The 12919-nt window shown below is 37.7% G+C and overlaps 1 long non-coding RNA gene across 2 annotated transcripts in view; it reads left to right on the top strand.

Annotated features, from left to right (window-relative positions):
- The window catches only part of LOC109271286 (uncharacterized), a 58631-nt gene that overhangs the window by 11304 nt on the left and 34408 nt on the right, over window positions 1-12919 (top strand). The window contains exons 1-4 of one of the 2 annotated variants that reach the window (XR_008421175.1): window positions 4303-4394; window positions 7816-7952; window positions 9457-9591; window positions 10089-10163. This is a non-coding gene — a long non-coding RNA (uncharacterized LOC109271286). Of the gene's footprint in view, window positions 1-4302; window positions 4395-7815; window positions 7953-9456; window positions 9592-10088; window positions 10164-12919 lie in introns of those variants that run through there. The other variant, XR_008421174.1, reaches the window with a different exon arrangement.

Here is a 12919-nt window from a genome sequence, read left to right as displayed (position 1 = left end):
AATAAATAGCTGAATGCATTCATAGTTCTCAGCAAACCTGCACTTGGTCCTTCCTGAACCAAGGGAAGCTCTTACTTGGCTTTGATGAAGATCTCAATCCTCATCTTGGCTGGCTAAAAGAGACCAAAAATGACAACAAAAGAAAAAACAAAAAAAGACACTGTTCCCTTGTAATTCATAAACTTTAGAGGCCAAATCACTCTTGTAGGAAGATACTTCCAGGATAGCTAAGTTACTGCTGGAACATCTTTTATCTTACTTTCAGCATGATTCAAGGTCTCTATGAAAAAAAAAAAAAAAAACCCTGTAATTTTAAACTATGCAGTAAAGCTTCATATTATTGTATATTTTGATCCATTTGTTTCCTTACCAGTGAATGTGAAATAGACATGTATAACTCCTACCTAAGATAAGCATCCACTTCCTGTGCATGCAACCTTCCAAAGCCTACCCAAGCCTGCTTTAGTAGTTTCCAGAACTTCTACAAAATATGGAAGATTCCAGGTCAATAAAGTTGTTTCCCCTTCTCTTGTCCCTATTTTAGAGAATATCACCATTATCTATTAGCTAACTAAGCCAAAACATGTATCATTCCTTCTGCCTCTTCCCTTTCCCTCACCAGCAGCAACAAGTCAATTCAATCCATGGATCCTCCCTACTAAATGTCTTTCCAATGCATTTCCTTCTCTCAAGTCTTGATTGCTGAAGCAGTCTCCTAACCAATCTCCTTGGCTCTCTGTTATTCCTTCTATACTCTGCAGACAGAAAGATACTCATCAAATATAAATATTTTTTTGCAACCAACTGGTAGTCTTCAGTGCTCTTCATTTCAGTACAAAGTCTAAATCCTTAGATGTCATTGAGGACCTTTCCAAATCTATACCCTAATTACTGCTTCAACATTGTCATCTCTCACTACCATCTCCACCTTGAATCTGATGACAATTACTTGGTGTTCTCCAGATACACCTCTTGCCTTTGGGCCTTTGTACCTGCCGCTTCCTCTATCTAAAACATTCTTCTTGCTTATTGCCTGGCTACCTCCTATTCATTGTTTAAGTGTCCACTTCTCCAGGATGCCCTAGATTGGGTTTAGAGTCCCGTTTCTTTGCTTCTGAAACTTGAGTTCAGTCAATGGTACTTGTCACACTGTTTCTCCAAACTCTTCCCAACCCATCCTACCACTGATTGTATCCTATTCAACTAAGTCCAACACCTGACATAGGGCCTGACACAGCAGGCTCAATGGACGTTGGTTGAATGAATGGATGAATAAGTTAACTAATGAATGATAGAACATGCAGATGAACACTGATTTTTCATGTGCTTTGCTGCTTCTTTTGAGGCTGCTTTAAGGCACTGTAACTTTTATGTATAAACTATCCCTGTATCTGCTCTTCTATGACAACATTCACCAACAATGTGTACCTTTGAAGGGTTATGGTGCAACTTGTTGTTTGGAGATTTCTGAGAGTAGGATTGAAGCTTTAGGTAAAGTTTCAGTAGGAAAGAAACAAATGGCAGGACAAGAGCAGGACAGCTTGAAACCACAGGGACAGCCAGTGAAATCCTCTTACTTTTGAGGCACAGAAATGAAGGTCAGAAAGGTTAACTGGCTGCCAGGGGTCATAACCATGTTAATCACAAAGGGTCCTAGAGCCCAGACCTCCTGATGCCAGCTTATATTTCTTCAAGCAGTGTGGGGCTTTTGTGCTATTACTGTAACATTAGTCTCATGTGACTACTGACCACTTGAAATGTGGTTAGTGTGAATTGAGATGTATTATAAGTGTAAAATCCATACCTGATTCAAAGACTGTAAGAAAATAGTGTAAAATATCTCACACAGTAAGTTTTATATTTTTAAATATGTTGAAATAATATTTTAGATATCTGGGTTTAAATAAAATATTGAAATTAAGCTCTTGTTTCTTTTTCTTTTTTTAATGTGACTAGTAGAAAATTTTAAATTATCTATGCTGTGCATTATATTTCTATTGGACAGTATTACTCAAGATGAATTTTAGGTAATGCACAGACAGGGCGTTAAATAAGAGTAAATCATACAGTAATAAAAGTTATTCTCTTCTTTATTTCCCTTTAACTCTTCTGATTGGATCAAAGAGAAATCCTAGTTTAGTACTAGTTTTTCTCTAATACTACATAATTTCCCCTTTTAACAATAAGAAAGAAGCACGAAACTTAGACTTAGAAGGCCATAAGTCTAGATAGAACTTGACAACATGGTTTCTGTGTTTGCTTTGAAAATTGCCCTCTATTTAGGTTAGATGGTACTAGTTTTCCATTTATTGTGATGAAATAAGCTTTCATTTATAAATATATTCATTTAACTAAAAAAAAGAGTATATTTAAATCAAAATATTAAATAAATACTAGCACAGATAGCACAGAACTGAAGAAAAGTCTTGGCCAAGCTTTGGGAAATAGCCATCAATGTAGTATCTATCCCTGGCCAGCCCAATATACTTAGTCTTCTACGTGTGATCCATAAAACCTCTACATATAATTTATTAAACTTGACTGTTCAGAGTTTAACTCCAACTTTGTTAAGGCCATTGCAACATAAATGTTTCAACATCCTTTCTTAAACAACTGAATTCAGACATAATTGACCAACAAGGAGTATGATGGTCAAGGTCCCTAAATGGTCATCCTAGGTCACTAGGATGACTCCATTTAATCCCACTCCATTTTTTTTTTAAATTTTTTTAGACAGAGAGAGACAGAGCATGAACAAGGGAGGGTCAGAGAGAGGGAGACACAGAATCTGAAACAGGCTCCAGGCTCTGAGCTGCCAGCACAGAGCCTGACGCGGGGCTCGAACTCACGGACCGCGAGATCATGACCTGAGCCGAAGTCGGCCGCTTAACCGACTGAGCCACCCCGGCGCCCCAATCCCACTCCATTTTATCCAGCAGAAAATGCTGGAAGTTTATGGAAGTTGAATATAGAAGGAACTTTGACATTCTGAGTGGGAGAGCTGAGGAGAACAAACATGGAAAAAATTGGGTTGACGAGAAATGAGGAATATATGAGCAAATAGAGGCCAAGTAGCATAATAAACTGTGGAGTGACTGGGCTTAAGTTCTGGTTTGGGCTTGCTAGCTCTGTGATCTAGGATAATTTACATAACCTTTCCATAGTTTAGTTTCCTTGACTGTAAACTTGTTAATAATAGTCACTACCTCCAAGGCTTTCTGTGAGGCACATACTAAGTACTAGACCAATATCAGCTATCACCATCATCACCCACACTGTCACACAGTGATGTTCAGAGGTGCATGGAGACACATATGTGATTTTAATCTAGAATAGGAGTTAATAAATTGGGACCTGGAACTCAAGAGCATGCAGAAGGTAATATATCACCAAAATGAATCAGGATTAGGTTAAAGATAGCCAAATTACCTACAGGCAGGCAGGCTTTCCTCTCCAAAAAAGGTCCAATCACTGTGAACTATTTCATAGGCACTCTGATGACACTGGACAATCCTATAGAAATGTTTCTTTTTAAGGTCTCTACATGGCTAATAAATGGGTAAATATTATCTCATTTATTGCCAATGATGACACTTCTATCTGGTTAATTGCTGTTTTTATAACATATTAAGATATTTTTTCCTACAGGATTTTTTGTTTGTTTGTTTTTTATTTTATTTTTTCCATGTAGCAGTTGGGATCTTGGGAAGCTAAGAGGAAGAGAAAATCCCTTTAAATAGCTTTTTTTTTTTTCCTTTTAGCAATTGCGCTGATTACTGTACCCTGAGGTTGATGATGATTCTGATGATAGGTAAATTACTGTAGCAGTAACTTAGACTAGTATTTTGAACTTGAGCATTAATTTGTGCCTGTTTTGTTCTTCATGTACCTCTCAAAAACCTTAAGAAACCTATAAGCAGTAAGTTTTAACTTTTTTGAAGGACTTAAAATTCCATTTGAAAATCTACTGAAAGCCATGAGGTGTGTCTCCAGAAAGATGAATGTTCTCATATAAAAAGAAAATGTTTATACATAGTTTCATGGGGTTCAAGGGCCCCCTGAAGCTTAGTAACCCCAGACTGAACATTTCTGTTGTGAGGGCAAATAAACTATAGGCCAACCTGGAACTATGGAGATAAATACAGAAAATGTAGTTGAGCAAGGTCCCTGATCTCTGGGGCACAAATATCTGTCTAGGTAAAAGGCGGGACAGAAATGCACTTAAATTTTAATTGTTGATGGGAAGTTGAACTATCTGTCTTCCTTTTGATTTATGTCTTTACAGTATAGCATCATTATTAAAAATGCTGTGGGTCTTAGAGAAAAAGATTACCATCAGAGCTTAGTCACAGAGAAGCTGGTTAGGTCTTCCTGAAGTCCATGAATGACACCAGGTGAGAATGATTGAAAAGTTTCTGAACATCTAGTTCAAATCATTCATTGATCCAACCATTTATTGTATGTATACTGTGCCAAGCAGAGCTCAGGGAGCCTGAGTTAATTTTCTAAGGTCACAAAGTTAGCTAGTGGCTGAGCCAATGACTCTATTTTAACTCCTACATTGGGACTTTGTCACCTCATTATATGGCCTCCACAAAAACATGTCATGATGAGATAAAATTCACAGTCCACCAAATCCTACTTTTGTGTAGAGCTATGTACTGACAAAAGAAGAATATAGCTCGTTTGGCATTTTTAAAGAGATAAGGAATTTAAATTGAAATCAAGATTTCAAAACATGCAATGCTTGCCATTAAACAATTTAACCTAATCTATAACTTAAACTGATGTAGTTTTTCCACTGGCCTTGACTATAATTTACTTTTCCTCAATCCTGTTCAAGTATTTTGCCCAATCTGGTGTTCCACAGAACACTCTTCTCTCAAGATACTTTAGTGCACAAAAGATTTTGTGGCCAAATAAGTTTGGGAATTGTTCCATGTTATAGTCTCTGTTTGGTGTGTTAAAAAACAGAAGAACATTAAAGGTTCTGGGAAGTCCTACAGTAAAACATAATAGCAAAAATCTTGTCTCACTTTAAGTCTGTATTTCTCAAAGTCACTATACCTCAGAACACTTCCCTAATGTAACACCTATTAAAATCCCACACAATGGATACTCTGCTATGGAGAATTCTGCTGGAGCTTTACAAGTCTTTGGTCTAAGCTCCCATTTTCCAATGATTGTTGGAAATTCAGAGCCACTATTTTATGAAAGCCTGTTGCTTTGGCATGCCCTCCTTCTCATTTCAGTTATGAAAACAATGCTAGCTAAAACCACCCTCTTTTTCTGAGCTTCAAGCTTTTCTCTCTACATTACACTGGCTTCATGTGCTGCCATCTTTATTCCCATTCTTCTTCCCACCATTTCTATTTCAGAAGTGTACTGTAAGGAAAGAATCATACATGGGGACAATTATTTATTTGATAATAAAAAATTGAAAACAATATAATCTTTAATAATAGGGGGATGGATAAGTAAATGATCCATGCAATAAAATGTTATCAAAAATCACATTTTTCAAAGATCATTTAGAGATGTGAAAAAGCCCATGTTATGTTTTAGTGATATACATAAGACACATCATATTGAGTGCACCATTCCAATTTTGTAATATATACATATACATGTACATATATACATATATATATACACATACATATATATATATTTTTCCAATGCGCACATGCATAAGAAAAATTTAAAGGAAATACTTTAATATGTTTGGCTATTTATCTCTGAGAAGACTGCATTTTTTTCTTTATAGTTTAAGCATTTAAAACATTTTTTACAACAAATATAGTTTTCTTTTAATACAAAACAAAACAAAACAAATGGGTTTTACAGTGTGGGCTCAAACTGGAAAAAGACACCCTTTCAGACATGGGCTGACTTAGTCCTCATGCATATTTCATCCAGAGATTACCAAGTAGTATTGTTTGTTTTCCCTCCAAAACACTGTTCTTACTTCCTCTAATTTCAGAAAATCTGAAACATGAAAGTGTTGTACTCCTTCCCTGAAATTATAATCCTTTTTTTTCAAATTAAGCTTTTTATACTAAGATGTTTTTTAAAACTGATTTTGGAAAGACTATTTACACTTTACAAAATTTATATTAGTTTATTACAGGATTTAATTTTTATAGGTAATACAAAATAATACATATGCAAATCTGTGTAGCAGGTTCTTCACACAGAAGTACCCTTGAAATAAAAGGATGAAATGGATCTCGAATTCTAATATGCACAACTTCTGAATTGCTGATCATTTGTATAGACTCTTTTCTCCTGAAAAGAGATAGTTTGATAGTGTGATAGTTTTTATGGTAGAGGAAGTTGGTCCGATGTACTTGAAGGAATAGGAGGCACTTTGTGAGACCATAAAAGAGGACATTTAAAAGAAGGAGCTACTTTACTGCCTGCCAGAACAAAACTTAATAGCTTTTAAAGGAAGATGAAATAATCAGACTCATTATAATGTGATTTAACCTAAATGTATATATGTTTATATATACATGTATAATATATGTATATGTGTAATGTAATGTTACCTTAAATGTCTTGCATAAAAATTTTAACAATTACTAGATATAAGAAGAAATAAAAAAATAAGGTGACCAATAATTTTGACATAAAGAAGCCAAAAGAAACAAATCCTAGATGACTCAGAAGTTAGGAGTACTAATTTTAAATTAGCTATTAAAATATATATTTAAGAATTTAAAAGGAAAGATGTATTAGGAGATATACAATGGGAAATCTCAGAAAAATGAAAACTATAAAAAAGAACCAAATTGAACTAACAAACACACTGTCTGGCACTTAAAAAGTTGATTGGATTGTATTAACAGCAGCCTGGAAACTGGAAAAAAAAAAAAGTTATTGAACTTGAAGATAGGAAAATAGACATTATCTACTCTGAAGAACAGAGAAGAAAAGATTTAATAAAATAGAAAGAATATATTCTCACTGACCATGGGACCTTATAAACTGTTCTAACGAAAGTGTAATTGGGGTGCCTGGGTGGCTCAGTCAGTTGAGCGTCCAACTTTGGCTCAAGTCATGATCTCACAGTTTGTGAATTCCAGCCCTGCATTGGGCTCACTGCTGTCAGTGCAGAGTCCCCTTAGGATCCTCTGTGCCCCTCTCTCTGGCTCTCCCTCATTCATGCTCTCTCTCTCTTTCTCAAAAAATAAGTAAACATTAAAAAAAAAAAGGAAACTGTAGTTGAAGTCACAGATGTAGAGATATTGAATAAGGCAGAAAAATAAATCTGAAAAATTAATGACATAAAACCCCCAATTCTGGAACAGCAGCTACAATCCACAAGCACATCATGGTCCATTTGCTGAAAATCAAGAATAAAATGAAAATGAGAGCTATTCACTAATTTCAGCTTTCCAAACTTAAATATCTCTAATCTCAACATAATTTTCTACTTTTAAAATTACTTCAGGGAGCCTATGTGAGTGATCTTTGATAAATACAGAGAACAAACTAAGGATTGCTGGAGGAGAGGGTGGGGGGGCGGTGAGTAAAACCGGTGACAGTAGTTATGGTGGGCAATTTTTGAGATGTGCACTGGGTGTCATATGTAAGAGATGAATCACTGGGTTCTATGCCTGAAGCCAAGATTACACTGTATGTTAACTAACCTGAATTTAAATTAAACAAACACACAAATAAATAAATAAGATGATTTAAAAAATTAGTAAAGAACTTGAACTCAAAGCAAAACTTGCCGAACTTCAAATCCAGTACCTTTATACAACTGTATTTTAGAGAGTAAGACGACAATCTCCTTTTTCCTTTTAGGATTTAAGATGACGGAAATAGCTTAGAAAACATATCGAAGTGTTAATTGGCTGTCTTTCATTTGAAGTTTACCACCTGTTGGCTGATACTGGTCCAAATACCACCTCTACCCACTCCAGACCATAAGCTCCACACAAGTAAGGAATTATTTTTTGTTGTTGTTCCTTATTCAGGGATATATTTATAGGACATAGAAGAATGACACACAGTAGGAACTTAATGAGTAAATGAAAGAATGAGATCAAAATGAAGGCAGACATTTCTGTGATTTTGGTTTATACAATATTTGGCACTTGTTTTGTTAACACACCAGACATAATATTTTCAGATGTTTCCTTGAGCTATTCTAATGAACATCTTAGTGTAGCCTGTATAATAGTGCAGCAATAATAAACCTGCTGGCCCAAAGTCAGACTGATAAATAGGTGAGTGATTATTCTTGCATTCACTGCTCACCTATATATTGTTTTATCTGGAGAGAGGAAAAAGAAAAGGGCAATCAAGTTCCCAGATTCTTCTGGTGCCTCTGATTTAGTCTTCTGGCTCTTGCTGGGGCTGTTTGTTCCACAATTTACGCTTCATTTAATGTAGTATCCTAAAAAAAAAAAAAAAAAAAAAAAAAAATATATATATATATATAGTGATATATAGTGACTTACTGTATCCCAGGTCCTTAACATTCCTATTAGTGCACTAATGGTCATGTGCATTGTTTCAGAAGTCAATGCATATAGGGAGCCTGGGTGGCTCAGTCTAAGCATCTGACTTCCGCTCAGGTGATGATTTCACGGTTCTTGAGTTCAAGCCTCATTCTGGGTGAGCTTGAGACCCGCTTCGGATAAGCTCGAGACCCACTTGGGGTAAACATACGCCCCCTTTCGGATGAGCTCCACTCCTCTCCCTCTCCTTCTCCCTGCCCCCGCCCCCATGCCCCTCGTGGGATCGTCTCCCTCTTCACCCTCGCTTACTTGCACCCTCTCTCTCTCCAATTAAAAAAAAAAAAAACATTGGGGCGCCTGGGTGGCTCAGTCGGTTGAGCGTCGGACTTCGGCTCAGGTCATGATCTCGAGGTCCGTAAGTTCGAGCCCCATGTCGGGCTCTGTGCTAATAGCTCAGAGCCTGGAGCCTGTTTCGGATTCTGTGTCTCCCTCTCTCTCTGACCCTCCCCCATTCATGCTCTGTCTCTCCCTGTCTCAAAAATAAATAAATGTTAAAAAATAAAAAATAAAAAATATAAAAAAATCAATGCATTATATTATCAGAGTGTAACCAAGAAAACAGAAACCACCTTAAGACTTTCCAACACAGTGAATTTAATTCAAGGATTTATTACACAGGTGATGGAAGTTCTGAGACCCACAGAGGAGGTAGTAAGGTATTCCAAAGTTAAACAGCAGGAAATCACTACCATCTCTGGGCTAGAAAGATGAAACATGTAGTGGTATTAATGCCCAGGGAGTCATCAGGTGGAAGCTGGAACTAAGACAAACCTGCTGAGCCATGAAACCAAGGAGCTGTAGCCATAAAGGAGAAGTAAATGTTGACAAGATGCCTCAGGTAGAGAGGCAGGAAGAGAAAGGCCCTGGCTTCTCTCCCACCCCATTCAATCTCTGACCCGTGTCTTTCCTTGTCAAAACTCAGCCAGAAGACAGCTGATCTGGGATCCTGGGAAACACGGACTGCAGGGCTCAGTCTCTCCCTCTAATGGAGAGCTGAGCTGGAGAAAGACAAAGGATGGAGCCACCATGCCCAAGCTCCTAGCCATAGCGCCTATAGGTGTGTCATTTTTTTCCAAAATTTAAAGTAGTTTTTCCCAAAGCTTCTATGTTTGGTGCCATGTCTCAATGGTTCCACAATTCCAAGTAATCATTTTCTTTTGGGGGCTGGGGAAACTTTACAGGACCATCTGGTGGCGACCATTAGAAACTAGAAGAATCTTCTAAAAATAAAAATTACTTAATGCAGCCTTGCTCATCTCATTATGGATTTTTAGACATTTGACTGAAATATGCCAATAAAGTAACTTTTGAAATGTTCCCTTTTCCAAGTTTCTGAACCAGAAACAGAAAGCTTATCTTCCTGTTAAGCAGAGGCTACTGTTGTGGTAGGCTCTTAACCTGAAAAATGTAATGAAAAGAAAATGCATCATGCTATGAAAGCTGTTTGAAACTTGTATTGCTATAGGACTAACTCTAAAAGATTCCTTAAGATTCTGAAAATCAAGAAAACCAAAGAGGAACTTAAATGCTTGAATCCTTATCTTTCTATTGCAGATCATGTCATTGGATACTCCAGAAAATGAATATGTCTTGAAGTGTATGGAGTGTGTGATTAAATCCCTGAGTAGGGTGAGTATGACATAATAATGCTTGACAAGTCCTTGAAGCATTTAAATAGCAAGCAAGGAAGAACATGGTTTCCTGTAGCATAAGGAGTTAGAACTTGAAGTACCAGAATGGAATTGGCAAATGTTAACACTTGAATGGCTTTCTAGAAATATTTCCTAATGCAGTCATAAGTTAGGACAGTGGAATTGGTTTTCCAGAGGGGAGTGATTGGAACAGGGGTTTCTGAAGTAAACAAAGAAAAGGCATCAGGGAATATACCTAATGAGTCAGCTATTATTAACTCTTTTCTTTAGGTCCAGCATTAGAAATAACAGTGTTACATCTGCATTCAGTAAAGTACACATATTATCTTATTCAGTCCTCAGGTGAGAAATTAGGGTTTAGAGAGGTTAAACATGGCTTGTTCAAAGTGCATACCAGTTAAGTGTTAGAGCTGGGTCTCCAACCTAGGCTCTCATTCAACATCAATATTCTTGCTGCTACAGTACAGAACCTTGGGATTGGGAAGAGTCACTCAGAGAAAATCAAAGCTATGGTTGGTACTGGAAGAGTTCTATATTTTTGGAGTTGATGTGGATTTATCTACAACAAAAGGAAAATACCACTCCTTTCTAAACATCTAGGGAACTGTAACAGCCAGAGTTCTTAGTTTTAGAGAACAAAATATGCTCTAGATAGTTTAGGCCGAAGGAGGTTTATTATAGAGCATAAGGTAGTTTACAGAATGTAGCAGTGGCTAGAGAACTGAGTAGTTCTGCTACTAAAATTTGTGGGATTTGGGGCAAGAGTACGAGTAGATACTCACACAACATGTCTAAGTACTCAAAAGTTAAACATCAGCTTCAGATTGTTAATAACATAATGTGCTATGTTTCCTGATTGAGAAATTTACCTCCTAAATGAGCTGGAAGGTCAAGATAGACTTTAAAATTCTCAGACTCATTTGGGTTCCTCACCAAAGCATAATGGCATGAGGAAAGCATAACCCCAGTCCCCAGCCCAGGTTTTCCACCTTCTCGTTTTGTCTCTGGCTCCATTCTTGTGCTGTGAGGGACTCTCATCGCATATGGGTGGACACTGCACCCACCGTGTCCAGGCTGTATCTATACCCCTGGAAGAAAGTTGCCCTGTAGCCACTCTCAGACCTAAAGGTGTCCATACTGATTGTGTGGCTCACTCTCAGGAGAAAACAGCCCCAGGAAGCAGGCCCACAGATACCCTGGAAACAAGTTCAGGGCCAGTTAGGTAAGGAATCTGAGTCTATGATTCCCAAGGCACACTCTGGGACTAGGGCTCCAGTTAAGTGTGTCCAATTGACCCCACATATTCCTTACTCAGTATTTAGGGGATGGCCAGAGGAGAACTAGATAAGAGCCTCTAAAGTGTTGGACCCAAACAAGAGACTCTGTCACCTGGACAAAGGACAGAAACATGTGTAGGTCCTGCTTGTTCAGGTACAATGCAGCCTCATGAATTGCCAAGCCACACGAAGGGACTTGTTTAGAGAAACCTGACTGCCACAGACACTGGCTGCTTTGTACCTTTGACGCCAGGTACTAACATATAGAGCCTGCCTCACAGCTGCCTCAGGAGAATCAAACACTTCCGCGGTTATGCTGGCCAGAAGGTCCGGTCTCTTGTGTAAGGCTATAATCTCACAATGTTGATTTTTGCATTTCAGGTTTTGTGCAGGTATATCTGCTTAGTGGAACCTAATCAGTGTGGAAACTTAGCTTCAAATGTAGCTTGGTCTTCACAGTTTCTATTACTCTGGAAAATACCATAGAAGTAGATTGAAATGTGTGACCACATGAGACCAAACCTCTTTGCAATATCTTTGGAAAAGCCCATTTATTGAGATAGAAATAGAAACGGCTTAGATACATATTGCCTTTTTTATGGTAAAACCACCATTATGGATTTAGTTGTAATGGCTTTCTGGAGTACTCTGCTATAAAGGATTCTGAGGCCTTCTCTGGACTCAGTGAGAAAAAGTACTTCTTTTAATTTTTGATATCTGCCATCATTGTGGGAGAGGCTGGGGTAATACCTATGCCATTTTTGGAGGCGGGACTATGTCTTAGATATATGCAAGTAGGTACCGGGTAGGGTTTGTTAAATGAATAAATAAACTGTAAATGAGTGAATTATAGCTGGGACCATAGGCAGGAATTAAAGTGATTCTGAGTTTTTTCCACTTTCTAACCCTAATCTATTTAATTTTATGTTACCACAGTGACTTAGAGAAGAAAAGAGATATAATGCAGGGGAATCAAAGAAAGTGACATTTGTAGAAGTTAAGGAGGCAGAAGAGATTCTCTTGACCTTCTTCCCATTCTCTTCAATGTTAGTTAAGATAATACTACCTGCTGTAACAAACAAACCCCCAAATTTCAGGGGTTTAGCATGAAAGAAAACATGTGTTCTTTTTCCCCTAGTAATCTGATGGGGGTGCTTCCTGCCAGTGGGGAAAGATGTCTCAGACTGATGAAACTACAATGTCTCCCAGTCATCCACATGCAAAAAGCATATAGGAAAAGGGAGTGGGAGAAAAGGATATGTAATTGCTCTTTAACCACTTTACTTGGAGAAGTGACACACATCACTTCTCATATTGCCTTGATGAGCACTAGTCATTTGGCCCCATCTGGATGCAAGGGTGAGGCTGGGACGTACAGTGTCTGTCTGGGCAGCTGCTTCCCAGGCACAGCTCTAGATCAGTTCTCCTCAAAATGTGCTCCAGGGACCTGAACATC

The sequence above is a fragment of the Panthera pardus genome, unplaced genomic scaffold (genome assembly GCF_024362965.1).
Source record: "Panthera pardus isolate Hobbes unplaced genomic scaffold, ASM2436296v1 HiC_scaffold_12, whole genome shotgun sequence".
NCBI classification, from domain to species: Eukaryota; Metazoa; Chordata; class Mammalia; order Carnivora; family Felidae; genus Panthera; species Panthera pardus.
This window is presented reverse-complemented; position numbering and strand designations above follow the sequence as displayed.